Source organism: Lonchura striata, chromosome 1 (assembly GCF_050655825.1).
Source record: "Lonchura striata isolate lonStrDom1 chromosome 1, ASM5065582v1, whole genome shotgun sequence".
Classification (NCBI taxonomy): Eukaryota; Metazoa; Chordata; class Aves; order Passeriformes; family Estrildidae; genus Lonchura; species Lonchura striata.
This window is the reverse complement of record NC_140703.1, coordinates 103612403-103626818: the sequence shown is the minus strand read 5'-3', so window position 1 is coordinate 103626818 and position 14416 is coordinate 103612403. Positions and strand designations below refer to the sequence as shown.

Genomic DNA, 14416 nt, shown 5'->3' with positions numbered 1-14416 from the left:
TTGAAGAAATAGTTATGCAAAAAAAAATTACCTGCTTTGAAATTTACTTACACCACGTTGAAATTTACGTAAATAAAAAGGTTGATGAATGTAAATCAAACTGAATATAACCTTTGAAGTGAAATCTGTGCCCTCGTTTTTTGTTGTGTATTTAGCTTTATTAGCTTGTGGAATTTTTCTGAAATGTTTTCTTTCTTTATACTTTTCTAGTTGAGGATTATTTTTAATAGTCAAATGAAAATGAGAGTATATAGTATCTTGTGGCTTGCTTAAATATTAAATCTTTAATTTCTTCCAAATCATCTGTGTCTTTCCCTCCCCTGACCTTATTCAGACATTTTAAAGTTGAATGTTTGTAGGGAGACAGCATTAAGAATTTATAAGATTTTAATGGAACAGAGCTTCATGTTGAAGATATTTCAGTTTCTTGAGCATTTTTCTTTAAAAACAAAGGACAAAAAAAAGACATAAGTTACATGAAATTTCAACCTTTTTTCCCCCCCACCAGAAAGACCAATGCATTCAGAATTTGTCATAAGCTCATTTGCCAATAGAGTTAGTTGCAAAATTTATTGCCTGGGCTGTTCACAAAAGCTCTGTAAATTATCACTCACATCCTTGCTTTTCTTAGCTGGTGGTCTCAAGATGCCAGGAAAATCTAAGCTGGAAAGGAGAGGAAACTTCTTGCTATGAGTGAGCAGAGATAGGAAAAGGTCCAGATTTCCTGTGAAATAAACAAGTGGAACTTTTGTTTCCTGGGGATGGCCCGGCCCGTGAGTCAGTGTCAGGGCTGGGCTCCTGCTCTGGCTGAGCTCATGCAAGGCAAGGGCAGGACTCCAGGACTCTTCTTGGACACTTCAAGCTGCTGAAAGGCAGCTTGGCTTCACAATGGGAGAGGAGGTATTTATTTTACAATTAGTTGGGGCTTTCTTTCTGTGGCTGTTTTAAAACGTATCGTAATATATACTCTGCATAGCACAGGTTTCATCTGTAGGGTTCTGTGGCTCTTCTGCACACATTGGAGATGCTGGGTAGGTAAAATAAAAGAAGGAGAAAGAGTGCTGAGAATGCTGAAATCCATTCCTGCAATGGAGGTCCATATTAGAATAGGGGGTTACTTTTGTGTGAAAACCATATTCTCTCCTGGCTCTATTTGCTTGCATTTTTTCCTTTTGGCCTGTTTGGCCATTAAACTTGCACACGTGTTTTCTGTATCTATATGATGTGGTTTCAATTTTCTTACTCTAAAGAATAATACAAGTTTAGAGTTAAGCAAGACAAGTTTTAAAGTCTCTAGGATGTGCTGCTCTTTCAAATGTTTGCTTAGTAAGTGAAAATTCACTACCCCCACCCCGTGTTTTTTCCTTCTTAAATACACCAAAAAAACTGTAAATCTTCTTGGCAGGAAAAAGAGGAAGAGCTTTACTAATTCCTCTTCTGTGTGAAGTGCTATTTGTCTAAGTGAGGAAAATGGATATGAATAAGTGTTTTAGAAAATTATATTGTGATAATAAAACCAACATGGAAATTATCCTTTTTTCCCCCCTCCACGAAAAAAACAACTAGAATCAACTGTTGCTTATAAAATTTTATGGAATGCTGAATGGAGAGATACCAAGTAAACTATTTGATTATTTGCAGATACTTTGGCAGCTTAGTACAAAAATGTAAATTTCCCTCAACTTTGGCTTTTCACAGCAAAAGTCAGTAAGCTGTGTGCAGAAATGATGCAACAAGATTTTTGAGTTGCCTTTTCTCCTAAAATGTACCATGTGTCTTTCTTTTATTCTGCCTTAAATAAAGAAAAGAGGAAGGAGGAAAGGAGTGTGAAAGGATCGTAGATCAGCCAAGCATTTCGTAAGATAAAAAATCTCTAGGCTAATTTCTAAAAAGCCTTCCAAATGCTTTGTGTGTGTGTGTTCTATAGGAGGTTCATTGCATTCTGTGTTTCTAAAATAGTCCTTAAACACGACGTGAGCTCATATTATTACAGTTAGTTGGCTAAGTGCTTTATAAAAGTTTCCCAATAAAAGCCAAGGAGAGGGAGAGAGGGCAGCTCCTGGGGAGGAAATCCTGCTGCAGCAGTGACCAGTGGCCAAGCAGGGGCTGCTGGTGGCTGTGTTCTGCTGCCTGCTGGGCTCTTTGCCACACACTGGCCACACAAAGAGCAGAGCCCTCCACCTGGACAGCTGATACTTTCTTCTGCAGCAGCCCCAGTACCTAAAGCACTTGCTGGATAAAACGTGAAACACATGGTAAAAGTCATTTTCTATTTGTATTTTGAGTCACTTGTTGCTCTTCAGTCTTCCCTGTGTTTAAAATAAAAATATCTCCCTATTCTTCCTCAGTAAATTCTGATTTAAGTGATGTAAGGTGAGGGGAAAAACCCCAAATCTAAAAAAATGAAAGTTAATCTGAGGAGAAAAGAAGAAGTATAATTCCAAAATCGAAAAAATATTTGTTGTCAGCACTAAATCTGGGATAATCTGCATGACAGTATGGGTTTGTTCTTTTGTTTATAATAATTGAATCTGCAAAATGTCATTGAACAGCTACTTGTCAGTTTGTTGACAACATCATAACTTTCACAAAAGAGCGAAGAAATATTGTTGCCACTTTAAAGAGGATGATATTAAAGAAGAGACATTCCCTGCTTACTGTTTTCATAGATTTTTTTATTCTTTTCAGAGATGGAAGTAGCTGCACTGCTTTCCTTACTGCTGCAAAAGAAAGTGGAGATTCATGTAGCAGTTGTAAGGTTCAATAATTGTTGTAAAAGAGGGAGGTTTTATAACCATGTTTTCTAAACTGGATGGTGCAATCTGGATCATCATGCAAGTTACCAGCTGCAATCTAGACAGGCATGGTTCTCTTGGAAGAGTAGGAAGGAATTTCTTTCACTCAGTGCAGACTGACTAAAGTATTTTTCCTAGAAGAGACAGAAATTAATTGTGAATGGCAACCTGCAAATTGTAAAATTCATGACAAAGAGAGCAAGGGCACATACTTCCTTTACATTTATGTGAAGGAAAGTTAAAATGGAGAATAAAAAATAAAGCAGATAGAAAGAAGGCTTTCTGCTTAAAAAAATACTTTTGATACAAAAGCACCTTCTGGCATTACAAATGTGCATCTTGAGGAAAAGCGAAAACGAGCTTGTTCATCATGCTCATTTTGATGTGCACACTTCCAGAGCTTTGAGATCAGGCAGCTGGGAGCGTGCTGTGTGGGTTTCCTTCTGTGCTTGCCTTTTATTTCATTTACTGAAGTGTTTTTACTCATCAGTGGTTCTAATATGTCTCGCTCCAATTGTTTCAGCAGCATCTATCTAATCTAAACTCTTATGTTCACTTTCTCACCATTAACCTTTCAGGAAGGCAGATTTTTAGTTCATTAATGGTTTGAAACTGACAGCCCAACAGCATCAAATGTCAGGAGTCCAAATTTTACAGAAGTACTGATGATTTAATGCATGCAAGTTAAGATATATGGGTTTCTCTCCTATCCAACACATCAAGCATGTTGGAAGGAAAAAAGTTTCTCCAGTCCCCTCCCTGCCCATAATTTCAAATTTTAAGAACATGTCAAAATACAAAGTTAGAACAGCTTTAGAATCTGAACGTACCTGCTGGTAGAAGAGGTTTAGCTGAGGACTACACTGCAAAAAGCAAAATGTGCACTATTCTGCTCTCCAAGCTATCTAGAGTTTTACTGAAAATGATGTTTCACTGCTCCTGGTTTTGTTTCTACTCCCTTTTCCATCCAAGAGGTTAAACCAAAAACTTTGCATGGTTTACCTACTTATTTCTTTGAATGTTATTTCAGAGAGCATAGATTTCTCTGGTGAGTTGCATAATACTAATGAAGATATTCTTCATATGTGTTTTAAAGACTGATGGCCTCCTAAATACCTGGTAGTTTTAGTGCTTGGATGGGACATTTGGTGCTGGCTCAGGTCATTTCTAAATGGAGCTCAACAGCTGGAAACAGGAACAAGCAATTTTCCATTCAAGCAGTTCAGAAATTGCTGAAGAGTTGTTTTGTCATTGCAAATGAGAAGTTAGGAGTCTGTGAAGCAGCCTCTCTAGTTAGAAGTCTTCCCCACTAAGAAGGTTTGAGACTCCTCTAAATGCAGAAATATAAATTACAAAGAAGTGGACTATACAGTCATAATTCAGCATAAACATCCATTTCATCACTGAGATAACAGTTTGTATTCATACTCTGAAATATTGTTCATTTCAAGATGTCTTAAGTCTTTAGTTGTTTCTCAGCAAAAGCTGGTAACAATCAAAGCCCTTCCTGACAGCTTGACTGGAAATAAATCAGAGTTTATTCAGGAGGTTGGTAAGTTGTACAAGGTTTCACTTTGTAGTGTTGTGATGGACATAATCCACCTTACAGGTCAAAACACGTTTGAAGTGGCTAAACAGGAAATGTAAATATACATTTCGGTACTGTGGATTTGTCTTTTTCATTGCAATAGCTGACTGTCAATCCAGTATTTGAATTTTATAATCTTTTAGATTCATGGTGGATTTTCCATTTCTGTGACATACTATAAAACCTTCCTTAGTTTTGAAATATTTCCATTGAAAATTTCTGTAGTGTCCTATCAGAGAACTGTATAATTTTGAAGGCTTTTCTAATTATTTTCTCCATATATCTTTGATCTCTCTCTGATTTTACTTTCTTTTTAACTGAAGAACTTAGTGTGTTTGATAATATTTGGCTGGGAGATAGGAGTTAGAGTAATCCTTTGAAGTTTCCCTTAGTTATCACTTTGGTTTGATATCACTTTGCTTTATTTAAATTTACTTTCTGAAGAGTTCTGTATTCAATATTCCATTTCCATATGTTAAAGAATAATATTTCTTGGAAGATCCTGGGAAATCTGTAGTTCAGATCAGGACTGTGTCTGGGTTCTTGTTGTGCCTCCATTAGAGATCAGTACTGGAAGCCTAGGGAAGATGTTGATAAGGTTGCACAAACAAAGAAATTCCTGCAAGGGGTCTTAACAGCATCTAATAATTTTGAATTTTGTATTAATAACCATAATGGATCTTTGTTCCTTGGCAAATCAAGTAGTCACATTTTCATTGCGTGTAACATTTTAGCACCTGTGGTTCCTGTGAAAGCATTCCAGTCTGCTGGATCACACACTGTGGGAAGGAGTTACCTCCCTCTGTTTGTTTTCAATATGGCACCTGCTAATTTCATCTGATAGCCCTAAATTTTTATTGCTGGAAGAGTTGAGTGAGTCCTTAATTTTTATTACCAGAAGAGTAAATGAGTGACTCCTCCCTATCTACCTGCTCTCCTGATTTTCATAGACTTGTGTCACCTGTATCTTTTTTTCCCAGAATGAGAGATCTGTTCCATAAGTTTGATCATTCTTGGTGACTTTCTGTCTTTTTCAGTCCCTTTGAGAAATCAGGGGGTTTGTGTGTGAGGGCAAAGGATGTGAGAACTGCACACAATGGCCAAGGTGTTGGATGAATTTATGCAGCATTTTTATAGCCCTTCTCATTGCTCTTTATTACTTTCCAAAGTATTAACAACTATGGGTTTCAATCCTTTCATTTCTGCCTTAAGATAGCACTTTTCCTCCAAATGTGTCATTTTATTTCTACCTGAACTTAGTTTCTGTCTTTCCCCTTTGGTGGACCATATGGGAAGGTGTGGAAAACAAGAGCCTTGATCTAGATCCCTGAACAGCTGCACTGATGACCATGATAAAACTCTTTGTTTTCTGTCTTTTAATGCTAACTTATCCAAGTTAATGAAATTTTTAAAGGATAAACAGTAAACTCTTCTTAATCTCAATTGTAGTTTTGAATGTTCAGTGAGGTTACAATTTCAATCTTCTTCAGGAGCCAGAACCAGGAACTTTTAAAATTTGTGTGTTTTAATGAAAATTGCTGTGAATTGGCTATGCAAAACAGAAAAGATAATACAGGACTTGTATAAAGACAACACTGTATGCCACAACATCATTATTTAATTATTTCATTATTAGGTAGCTGGATTTATAGATTTATTGCTAATCTGTAGATATATAGATCCAGATAGATATGGGCAGATGGCAGGTAACATGCATGGACTACTCAACAAAGATATTTTAAAATAGCATCTATCATGGGATTCTGGTGATTGAATTTAGGTGTCTGTGATGTTGCTTTTAGGCTACAAGTGGTCTTTCTTCATAGTTTGTAGACTAAAAAGCATTATTAGGACAGGAGCTTTCTTTATCCCAAAGATGAATTACATGCTAAAGGGATTATTTTATTTCCAGTGACAAACGGGAAGCCTGCAGTGACTGGCATCTGGCTCACAGCTGATCTTTGAATGAAGTTAACTCAATCTTGAATAACTACATCAGAACACTAAATCTTGTCTTTTTACATCTCAGTGACAAAACCAGCTGAAATTGTACTAAAAAGAATAAGCAGATTACATGTAAACTGTGAGGCTCGTGAAGTCACAATAGAGCAAGGGGTAGTATGAAACCTTAAATGTTAAGATTTCTTAGCTTTTGGGTGGTTAAGTAAGAAATCATTTTAAATAATCACTAAAATAATAAGGAATTGTGAGTAAAATATTCAGTAGATAAAATTTGATTAATACAAGTTAAAAACAATAAAGTTAGTTTAATTGCCGGACTTAGTGACTTTTCCTAAAGAAAATACATACCTAGAAAATCTACCAGAGAACTTAATCTCATCTTTAGTTTTGGAGTAACAGACTCTGAGCCAATAGAGAGTGTCAACACATACTGATTAAATAATCCTGCCCTTCCTTTCTCCCTCCCTTTTCTTCAGTATGTAATCCTTCACAGTGCTATGCCAAAAGTAGTACAGGCTTGTCATTTTCTCTTTATTTTGCCACAAACATGCCAATAATTCCTTCTCTGTCCAGCAGGTGATTTTCAAGGACTTCCCTTTATGAGATTTTCAAATAGTTTTTGATGTAGTTAAGTAAAACACCGGTAACTTCTTTTATTAAATATTTCAGAAGTTATTGTTAATTTGAAAAATATAATGTTTTTTAATCAAAATAAAATGCCACTATTCCTTAAGCATTCAAAAATGTATTCTCAGACTTGATGTAGTTTAAGCATTTTAACCAATGAGTAGAACTTGTTTTGCTTCTTGTCAACTGTAAGAAAGAATTGTATCAGAAGAATAAACATCAGTGATGAATCAGAAAAAAAAGCCCCAGAAAAATCATGTTTTGTTCTAAAATTTCCCTTTTCTAGGAGCCTCAGTTCTGTTTCCTTTGCTTTGTTTACTTGCTTGCTTGCTTGTCTGCTTGGATTCCAGGGCCATGAGAGTGGATGACAGATGCAGTAATTGTAAGATGCTCTGACAATCAGTGCTGTATTTCTAGGGCACCAAGTGAATTAAGGGTAGTGTAATGTAATCACAACCTGTTTACCATTCTCTGCAATAGGTATTGTAATAGCATTTGGACTGACATGCTATTTTTATACACACCTTGTCTTTCTTTTTCTTTCTTTGTATTCAAGAAGTAACTTCTGAATTGAACACTGGTAAGCATTTTGCCTCCAGATACCTCTAGTTTTTCTGCATATGAATGCTAATTCCAAAAGCCATTGGAAACAAACATTCAAGCAGCATATTCTTGTTGACTACTTGAATATTGCTTTCCTCTAAAGCACTGGTGGTGTTGTAGCCAGTTCCCAGTGGACTGATGTACATGAGCATTTATAGGGCCTCCACTTCTTCATTCTTGACTTGTCTGCTTTGTCCAAACTTGTTAATTGTGGTAAGAGTCATGCTGATGGCTGAAATTGTGTTCCTTTCCAAGGAGCTCCTGTAGGATGAAGGCTTCAGTCTTTTGCTTTGTAGCAAGAGGATGTTTATTTGGAGGATCACTTTTTATTTAGAGATTGATGATTTGTCTAGACAGATAATAAAGATGCCAGGAGCTCATATGCCTTTCACAGCATCTAAATACAAGGGTTTGTAATCTTGCTGCAGAAGGGTGAAGCCTTTCACAGGTAAAATATTTTTCAAAAAATAAAAAAAAAACTTATTTCTTTACAAAGATATAATATAAATCAGAAGGCCTATGTTCATTCAAGTTCAAGTGTCATCTAATATAGACATCAATTGGCAAAACCTGTGTTTAATCTGCTGGAATATGAACAAAGTGTGAAAATGTGCCCTTTTCAGGTTGTCAGGTGGAAGAAAAGAAACTGTAATATGAAGCTTAAAATACTTTAATTGCTTTGTTGTCTGCATTCTGTGGAATATTTACTAAACATTCCACTAAAAGGTTCTCTGAGTTGTGCTACATCTGATGCTGTGGTTAGAGGGACCATTCTTTAGGGAAGCATCATCTGGTATTTAGAGCTGAGTGATGTTCATGTTTCAACTTTTGGATGATATAAAGGCAAGAACTACTAAAGAAGAGTTTGGACCCTGGGTTTGAGGCAGAGTTGGTTTATTTTTAAGCTCAAGCTGGGTTCCTCTGGAGAGGGACCCTGAACAAAGAAATCCTTGGGCCTTTACCCTCACAGTCTGTGCACAAGATGTTCATGTGCCCTGCATGCACCTCTTGGTCCAGTGGTGAATTATCATCTGGGGTCTTCCAGTATCTCCCTGGATTCTTTCTCCATGCCTACGTGGGCAGGCCATTTACTGCTCTTGTCTTCCAGCTTGAGGCCTCTGGGGTCTCAGCCCTTACCAGTCTTTGTTTCCTTCCCTTCTGAGCCAAGGGAATGTCACCTGCACCAGGCTTTGAGCAGGACCCACTCGTGCTGAGCTGTCAGTGGAAATGTGTGCAGTTTTGGCAGCTGAGTCTCTCTGTAATTAGCTGGGAGTGCATTGGGCAGATGTACCTAACTAGTTGGTGTTAAGAAACACAAATAATTGTACATGCACATGGATAATCTTCTTAGCAAAGCAAAGCTGTGAAGAAAGTAGTTACAGAGGAAGAAGCTACTGTAGATGACTGAGGCAATCAAATGTGTAGACAGGTGCTTCATTCACTTTTCTGCAAGACTTTTTGTTTTCTCTATAAATGTTTCTTAAAATTCCCATTACCCTCTTTGAAGTCCCATGTGGTGACCCTTCAGAAAAGTGTTAACTCTGTCCTTTTGGGAAACCTCAGGATAGCAATACTTGATTATACTGTCACAGAAAGGGCTTTATGTGGAACTGAATGTTGGTAGCATGGGAAAAAATGAGATCTTGGACATTTATTTTGTTTCTGACAGAGTGAGAGCATTTTGACATCTGAAAGTCTTTGAGGTTTTGATGTTTTGTCTCTTTTTTGGATTTTAAAGCAGAACAGATAGGATGGATCGAGGACTTGATGACATTCCTTAAGCATTTGATATTGGAAATTATTATATATTATTTTTTCCAATATTAAATATTAATATTGGAAAAAAAGAATTAATATGGCTTCTCCCTCACAACACCAACATTATACATAGTCAGTGAGATCATTTATGGTCCTGTTACTTCAGAGCTAGAAGACTCTAATAACCATTTCTGCTTCTTTGTGAACAAATGTTCTCAGTTACAAAATAGAGCATAAAGACACATTGAAGGCTACAGCTTTTATACTCTCACTAATAGTGGCCCAGGATTTGCATATAAAGCTATATATTAGAAAATTCTCATTAATATAAGCCACATCTAAATATACTTAGGTGAATGTTAAGAGGAAGTATTGTGGTCAGAGAAACATGACACTTTTTTCCTCTGATCCAGTCATTAAGGTTTTCTGAAATTCTAAAAGTTCAAAAGATACTTAACTGCCTTTTCCTCCCTTGTACAAAGCACCAGTGCACATTGCTGTATTATCACTGTTCAAACTGACAAACTATGTTAAGCTTAATGTTTCTAGCTCATACAGCCCATTTTTATGAATTCTTTATTGTCTGATGTATTCCTTAAGAATATCTTAATGGAATTATATTCCAAGTAGCAGTTTCCAAAACATTTTATCTAGGATACGGACCTCAATACACTTTCCAAAATAAATAATGATGCTGAGTAAATCCTTTTTTCTTTATTCCTGAGTAAATAAGCTATTGCTTCAAGAAGCCTATATTGTTAAAGGAGCCTCAAAGGATAAGTATGTTACTTTGGTGCAAAGTATAACAAAACCTCCTGCATGGACCTATCTGTGCACATATAACAATTCAATTTGAATTTTCAGATTAAGTGTTCTAGACACACTAGACCTGAATAATGAAAGTAAATATACAAGTCACTTTTCAGCCACAACAGAAAACCCTGACTTATAATACTAAAATATCCTGAAGGAAGATTGGTCACAGGTTTACTTTTCTTCCTCTGGTCAGGGTTCAATAGTTGTAGGGAACAACAACCATACCTTTAGGTGAGAAAAACTCACTTGTATACTATCCATTTTGTGTTCTGTTTCTCTTGTGCTGTTCTCTGCTGTTACAGGTATTACAGTTGAGACAAAATATATAAATGAAAGAAAATGAGACTGTTCAGGTAATACCATTTACCTGATTCTGTGTGCCACCTCAACCATTTTTGCAATCACTGTTAATTCAGTAGCAGAAGAAACTGGTCTGCAGTGATACAGATTTGCAGTGTACCAAAATGCCATCGAGGCCCACAGAACTGGTTATTTAGTGCTGGACTGTCCTTCCATTGGCTTCATTCATCCAAGCATTAACACTGCCAGGTTGCTGCTAAATCTGTCTCATCCCTCCAAATATCTGAATGCCAAATCATGGTGATTTTTCATGCTTTTATCAGCTGTTTCTGCAGCAAGAAGGCACGTCATCCCTTTTCATGTTTAGGATGCGCTTGTCAGGAGATTAGCGAAATTTGTGTCTGACAGCTAAATAATCTAATTATGCTTGCCTTGCAGAAATAGTGGGATTAAGATTCTGCCTGTTTTGTTGATCATATTCTGTTGTGTTGGGAGCCAACCTAGGCTTGGAGTCAGAAAACACAAACTGTTTCCACCATGTTTTTCTTGTGTGACAGGAGTGAGCAAGTCAGAGTGATATCTACAGAGAAATGTAAGTGGAACAAGGCTCACTGCCACCACCTAGAAGAGGGATTTATGGTAATCAGCATGCTGGGGGAGGACAGATGGACACAGTAGTCTTTAGGAGTGTCTCTGTACCACTGGGCTAGAAATATGAGGGCACAGATTGATATGCTGCCCTTCTTGCTGGTGATGAACCCATTCTGCAGCCAAGAATCCAAGATAGCTTTCGAGAGAAAATGCAGAACTTCACTTGTCTTTGCAGCCTGGTATTTAGGCCACTGCTGGGAGATGCCATTATGGGCATTCTGGTTCATGCTTCATTTGACTTTTAATTCCAAACATTGTTGACAACATGATAGATTTAGGTAAATGAAGTGAGACAGTTTATGCTGGGAGATGTCAGGGATTGCTGACAGGGTTGAGGATCCTGTTCTTGGACTTGGAATGTCTAAATTCCCAAAAAGTCCTTCAAGTTCTAAGTATTGTTTTGTGCCGGTGTCCCGAAGGGGTAAGATGTGCTTGCTTCCTGAGCCTGATAGGTAAGAATTAATCAGGTAAAGACTAACAGCAAAGCTGGAGTTGGATATCAGTACAATGTAGCATAGATCAATGTGTCTAGAAGGGCCTGGACTGTCTTCTTATGTAAAGGAAGAACAAAGGAGGAGAAAAAATTATGCTGAAATCTTCAGTTCAACATATTGGGTGTTCTTTGCTCCCATGTTTCCTTTTTTTAGAAGTGAAGGTTTTGATAAATTGCACTGGGCTTTTAACTGAAGAAGACAACAAAATATCTTGTAGTAACTGTTTTTGAAAAGTCTGTGTCATGCAGATGTGTATTGGATCAGCAAAATTTCAAGTTGAGTTTCCTTTGTTCTCACCACTAAAAAATGTGGTAGATATTTGACCTGTATGGGAGTATGAGACATAGAACAGTTGGAGAGAGAGCAGGGAAGTTTCTGGCTTATATGGGAGATGTCACCATCTCACATTTTTGTTTTCTTGTTAGAAAAATTGGTGGCTCTGATATGCTTGCTCTGGGTCTCCAAATCTTAGCTATACATGAGCTTTTAGCCTGTTATAGCAGAACCATCAGATTTGCCAGATCACAGAGGATTCAGTATCTCTTAGAGTGAGGAAAGTTTATCTTGGGTATTTCCTAATGAACAAAAAGTACTCTATTAAGTTTCATGTAGGTGTTTTTAGAAAGTGGTGATACATTTTCCATGCAAATGTAGACCAATTGGAAATATAAATAAATAATTTTTAAACCCCACCTCCTTTAGGACCACTTAACAGGACAATTAAAACACCTTGGCAATTGAGGTCCACCTGAAACCAGATTTACATGAATTATCAATTTTTGTTCCTTTTTCCTGTCAATGATGCTTGTTTCATCCCTAGAAATCCCAGAGTGTAGTCCCCTCATAATTAAAGAATATCAGTTCCACTTGTCTTCTCCTCTCCCTGTCCCACAACAAATCCCTTCTCACTGGAGTGGGTCCTATGCAACCCTCACAAAAAATTATTTGAATTTTTCCTCCTTAAGCTCCTAATAAAAGAACAGCCTTGTTTGAATAGTATTCCCTTTTCTGTTCACAAGTTGGTTCCCAATACTAATTTATCACCTGCACAGGCATTTGTTCTGAATGAATAGATGAAGTAATGTTTTCAAGGATTGCTCTTGCATCTGCTTCTATATATTACGAAATTGCTTTGCATAATGTATTTTTCACGAGGATGCACAAGTATCTTCCTTTTTGCCCATGATTCTTTTGTTGTGATCTGTAGCTTGTTAAATTATAGCATGCTGTAGTTTTATATGGTGTTTGGTTTTGTGGCATAAAATCAATGATTCGTGTATAGCAAAACAATTACTAAAATATTTCCTTTAATTAATTGGTCTTGCATAATAATTAGATCTTTAAAATAACAAAACCTCCCTTAATTTAAAAGGTTTTCATATTCCTTTAGTGAGCATGTCTTTATTGCAGTGCAGTTTAGAGTATCTGTTTTTGTCACGTTCCTAAACAATTTCATGAAGCGGAAATGTGAATAAAGGTTTGATCATGACTGAGCATGTACTGTGACATGCAGCTATCTTGAACTGCCCTGTTTGCCTCTGAACCAGAAGCTGCCTTCCCAGTCTTGCATTCATCTTGAAGGCATTCTGTACTTTTATCTGTGTATTTACAAATGCCTGGTAGCTTCAAATTCTTCCTTATACCTCTTCTAGTACAATTTTCACTGCTTTGCAGATAGATCTCAGATTTATCATCATCCTTCTTGACTTTAAACTTCTCCAGCACAACCAGGTCATTAACTTTTCTTAGCTTTGCCCTCTCTCAATTTGCAGATATCTGTTCTCTCCTGTTTTTCTGTTACCTCCCTAATCACTGGTTCAGCTAAAGCTTATCTTTAATTCCCACCTCAGAAAATAATCTGGGAGGTTCTCTAGAGTTTTATTGTTTATTTCCCTTCCTTAGCAGTTCACAAACTCTGGATTTTGAGTAGAGTTATAAGCTCATCAGAAGGTCAGGTGTTTCTTCTTCCAACTGCAAATTAAATTTCAAGGGATGCTTTTGGTATTGCCATTCGTAGTCTGCATTGCTGCCAACATGGATTTGATGGCTGTCTTGTGCACAGGTCTCAGAACTATCTTTCCTCCCTATGTGCTCTTTTTACCAGCCTGAAATTCCTGTGTGTGCTTGAGTCCTTTCCATAGATACATTTTGACATATTATTACATATTATTAACATGGAGCTCTCAGTATTATTCTTTATACACCTTGGAATTGTTCAGCTACTCAAAGAGCTCTACTCCTATTGCTTCTTATATTGACCAGTGTTTTCTTATGGTCCTTATGGTACTCAGTACTTCCAAGGCTAGAACTCAGCACTCTGGTCTCTACCCTTTTACTCAGGAGGTCATGAAAGCATGGAGGAGCTTTGTGCTGTTTGTGCAGACCTTGCAGGGAATGGTAGCTAGGGCTTTTCAGAAACAATTAGGCTTATTTTCTCATCCTCACAGTGCTAGGATTTTAAAGATAGAAAACTTTCTTCATAGGGAGACAAGCTGAGAGAGAGAGGGGATAGCATGCATGTAATAATAGAGGAAGTTACATAAAGATGAATATCACTGATTTTATTCTATTTTATTTTGGTGGGGGCAGATGGTATTTGTTTATTGTTTCAGCTTTGCTGAGGCAGGTTATTGCTTATTATAGTAGTTCACTGTAAATTAGTTACTTTTGCTAAAAAGACATAAAAAATAATAAAATAAGAAAGAGATGTTGTCAATATAAAGATCACACTCAGTCTAGAATGACTGAAATGAATACTCCTTGTATGAACAGAAGTCAAGTGGGTTCCTTTCTGCTCTTTCAGCTTTGCTTTTGGTGTTGAA

The 14416-nt window shown here is 37.0% G+C and overlaps 1 protein-coding gene across 14 annotated transcripts in view; it reads left to right on the top strand.

Annotated features, from left to right (window-relative positions):
- The window catches only part of SH3KBP1 (SH3 domain containing kinase binding protein 1), a 209163-nt gene that overhangs the window by 134165 nt on the left and 60582 nt on the right, over positions 1-14416 (top strand). The window lies entirely within an intron of this gene.